This window comes from Chlorocebus sabaeus, chromosome 26 (genome assembly GCF_047675955.1).
Source record: "Chlorocebus sabaeus isolate Y175 chromosome 26, mChlSab1.0.hap1, whole genome shotgun sequence".
Lineage (NCBI taxonomy): Eukaryota > Metazoa > Chordata > Mammalia > Primates > Cercopithecidae > Chlorocebus > Chlorocebus sabaeus.
In genome coordinates this window covers 53062311-53066749 of record NC_132929.1, presented here as the reverse complement: position 1 = coordinate 53066749, position 4439 = coordinate 53062311, and the positions used below count along the sequence as shown (strand labels likewise).

At 45.4% G+C, this 4439-nt stretch overlaps 1 pseudogene; it reads left to right on the top strand.

Annotated features, from left to right (window-relative positions):
- The first annotated feature begins 492 nt into the window (after positions 1 to 492).
- Positions 493 to 1928, top strand: LOC103245275 (keratin, type II cytoskeletal 8 pseudogene; annotated as a pseudogene).
- Positions 1929 to 4439: the final 2511 nt, after the last annotated feature.

The window sequence follows — 4439 nt, the reverse complement described above, 5'->3', positions numbered from 1 at the left end:
ACAACAAAAAAAGCAAGTTAACAAAGGCTGAATAGCCACATAAATCCTAAGCAAAAAGGATAAAGCTGGAGGCATCACACTTCCAGCTTTAAATGCACTAAAAAGATGGACTTCAAAATGTACTAAAAAAAGCTATAATAACCAAAACAGCATGGTACTGGCATAAAAACAGACACATAGACCAATGGAACAGAATAGACAACCCAGAAATAAATCCACGTATTTATAGTCAACTGATTTTCCACGAAGGTGCCAATAATGTCCTTTGGCGGAAAGGACAGTCTCTTTAATAAATGGGTGTGGGGAAAACTGGATATCTATATGCAGAAAAATGAAACTAGATCTTTATCTGTCATCATTAAAAAATTAAATCCAAATTGATGAAAAACTTAAATGTAAGACCCCAAACTAGAAAACTACTAGAAGGGACCTAGAAGTAGCTTCTGTGCTCCTTCTTGAATCCCCGCCTGGTTCAGCCTGCCTGCCTCCACCATGTCCATCAGGGTGACCTAGAAGCCCTATAAGGTATCCATCTCTGACCCCCAGGCCTTCAGCAGCTGCTCCTACATGAGTGGGCCCAGTGCCCACATCAGCTCCTCGAGCTTCTCCTGAGTAGGCAGCAGCAGCTTCCAGGGTGTCCTGGGCAGAGGCTGTGGCGGGGCCAGTGGTATGGGAGGCATTACTGCTGTCACGGTCAGCCAGAGCCTGCTGAGCCCCCTTAACCTGGAGGTGGACCCCAACATCCAGACCACGCGCACCCAGGAGAAGGAGCAGATCAAGAGCCTCAACAAAAAGTTTGCCTCCTTCATCGACAAGGTACAGTTCCTGAAGCAGCAGAACAAGATGCTGGAGACAAAGTGGAGCCTCCTGCAGCAGCACAATACAGCTCAGAGCAACGTGGACAACACATTCAAGAGCTACATCAACAACCTTTGGCAGCAGCTGGATACTCTGGGCCAGGAGACGCTGAAGCTGTTGGCAGGGCTTGGCAACAATCAGGGGCTGGTGGAGGACTTCAAGAACAAGTACGAGGATGAGATCAATAAGCTTACAGAGATGGAGAATGAATTTGTCCTATGAAGCTTACATAAACAAGGTAGAGCTGGAGTCTGGCCTGGAAGCACTGACTGATGAGATCAACTTCTTCAGGCAGCTGTATGAAGAGGAGATCCGGGAGCTGCAGTCCTAGATCTCGCACAGGTCTGTGGCGCTGTCCATGGACAACAGCTGCTCCCTGGACATGGACAGCATCATAGCTGAGGTCAAGGCACAGTACGAGGAGATCACCAACCGCAGCAGGGCTGAGGTTGACAGCATGCACCAGACCAAGCATGAGGAGCTGCAGATGCTGGCTGGGAAGCATGGGGATGACCTGCAGCACACAAAGACTGAGATCTCAGAAATGAACCAGAACATCAGCCGGCTCCAGGCTGAGATTGAGGGCCTCAAAGGCCAGAGGGCTTCCCTGGAGGCCACCATCGCAGATGCCGAGCAGCACAGAGAGTTGGCCATTAAGGACATCAATGCCAAGCTGTCCGAGCCGGAGGCTGCCCTGCAGTGGGCCAAGCAGGACATGGCACGGCAGCTGCCTGAGTACCAGGAGCTGATGAACGTCAAGCTGGACCTGGACATGGAGATTGCCACTTACAGGAAGCTGCTGGAGAGCGAGGAGAGCCGGCTGGCATCTGGGATGCAGAACATGAGTATCCATACGAAGACCACCAGTGGCTATGCCAATGGGCTGAGCTCAGGCTATAAGGGCATCACAAGCCCCAGCCTCAGCTTATGGTCTGGGCTCCAGCTTTGGCTCTGGTGGGGACTCCAGCTCCTTCAGCCACACCAGCTCCACCAGCGCCATGGTTGTGAGGAAGATGGAGACCTGCGATGGGACGCTGGTGTCCAAGTCCTCTGACAACCTGCCCAAGTGAACGGCCATGGCAGCCCCGCCCAACCTATCCCTCCTGTGGCTGCCCCAGAGCCTGTGGGGGAGGCCAAAGCCCACCTGCGGTGGGGGACTTTACTGGCTGGGGTACCCCCCCTTGGCAATGCCTCCAGCTACAAACCAATTCGATTTTTTTTTCCAAAAGAAAACCTCAGCTAGCTATGCAGAAAGAAAGAAAAGAAAGAAAGAAAGAAAGAAAGAGAGAGAGAGAGAAAGAAACAAAGAAAGAAAGAAAAAGAAAGAAAGAAAGAAAAGAAAAGAAAAAACTAAAACTACTAGAAGAAAACATATAGGAAACACTTCAGGACATTGGATTAGTCTGGGCAAAGATTTAATGGAGACCTCAAATGCGAGGGCAACAAAAGCAAAAAATAGACAAATGGAATTAGACCAAGCTAAAAAGCTTCTGTACAGCAAAGGAGACAAGCAACAGAGTGAAGAGACAGCCTGCAGAATGGGAGAAAATATTTGCAAACTATCCATCTGACAAAAGACTAACATCAAGAATACACAAGGAACTCAATCAAATAACTCAACAGCAAAAAAACAAATAACCTTATTTCAAAATGGGAAATGAGCTGAATAGACATCTCTCAAAGACATACAAATGGCCAACAGGTATATGAAAAAATGTATAACATTACTAATCATCAGGAAAATGCAAATCAAAATGGTGATGAGATATCATCCCATCCCAGTTAGAATGACTACCATAAAAATGACAGAAAATAACAAAGACTGAGGATGTGGAGAAAGGAGAAGTCTTATATGCTATTCATGGAAATGTATATTAGTACAGCCATTATGAAAACCAGTATAAAGTTTCCTCAAAAATCTGAAAATAGAACTAACATGTGATCCCACAGTCCCACTACAGGGTATACACCCAAAGGAAAGGAAATCAGTATACTGAAGAGATATCTGCACTCCCATGTTTATTGCAGCACTATTGACAATAGCAAAGATATGAAATCAATCTAAGTGTCTATCAATGGATGAATGGATAAAGAAAATCTGGTATACATACACAGTGGAATACTATCCAGCCAGAAAAAAGAATGAAATCTTGACATTCACAGCAATATGGATGAGCATGGAGGACATTATGTTAAGTGAAATAAGCCAAGGACAGGAAGAAAAGTACCGCATGTTCTCACTCATATGTGGGAGCTAAAAAAGTTGAGTTTATAGAAGTAGAAAGTAGAATAGCAGATATAAAGCCTGGGAAGGGTGGGGGATAGTGAGAGGTTAAAGGATACAAAATCACAACTAGATAGGAGGAATAAGCTCTCGCATTTTATAATACCCTAAGATGACTATAATTAACAATTTAATGTATATTTAAAAATTGCTAGAAGAGTGGATTTTAAATGTTCCCAGCACAAAGAAATGATAAATGATAAATGGGCTGGATGTGGTGGCTCATGTCTGTAATCCCAGCATTTTGGGAGGCTGAGGTGGGCAGATCACTGAGTTCAAGAGTTCAAGACCAGCCTGGCCAACATGGTGAAACCCCGTCTCTACTAAACATACAAAAATTAGCTGGGCATGGTGGTGAGTGCCTATAATTCCAGCCACTTGGGAGGCTGAGGCAGGAGAATCACTTAAGCCCTGGAGGTAGAGGTTACAGTGAGCTGAGATCGTGCCACTGCACTCCAGCCTGGGCGACAGAATGAGACTCCATCACAAAAAAAAAAAAAAAGAAATGATAAATGTTTGAGGTGATAGGTATGCTAATTGCCCTGATTTGATCATTATGGATCATATACATGTATTGAAATAGCACACTGTATCCCATAAATATGTACAATTACTACATGTTAATTAAAAATAATAATAGCTGGATGCGGTGTGTGCCTGTAGTCCCAGCTACTCGGGAGGCTGAGGCAGGAGGATCACTTGAGTTCAGGCGTTCTGGGCTATAGTGTGTTGTGCTGATTGGGTGTCTGCACTAAGTTTGACATCAATAAGGTGACCTCCCAGGAGCCAGGGACCACCAGGTTGCCCAAGGAGGGGTGAATCAGCCCAGATCCAAAATGGAGCAGGTCAGAACTCCCGTGCTGATCAGTGGGACTGCACCTGTGAATAGCCGCTGCACTCCAGCCTGGGCAGCATAGTGAGACCTTGTTTCTAAAAAAAAATTAAGAAGAAATAGCAGGTTATAAAATTATACAGAAAGGTAGGTCTCAACCATAAAAAAGTACTCTGCAGTTAAAAAAAAAAAAAAAAAAAAAAAAGAAGCGTGACTCTTCAGGAGCTCCACTTCCTCAGGGTTCCCCCTGTGTCATGCACACACCTCTAACAGCAATTTCATTCTGACAGTGTCTCTTTGCCTTGTCTCTCTCTCTCTCTCCACTGGACTGTGAGCATTTAAGGTGGGGAGCAGTTGGGTCTTAGTTCTCTTTGATAAAGTAGCATCCAGGACAGAATCTGGACCTGAGCGGATGCTCAATCCACATCTGTGGAATGAATGAGCAGATGGATGAAAGGAAAGGAC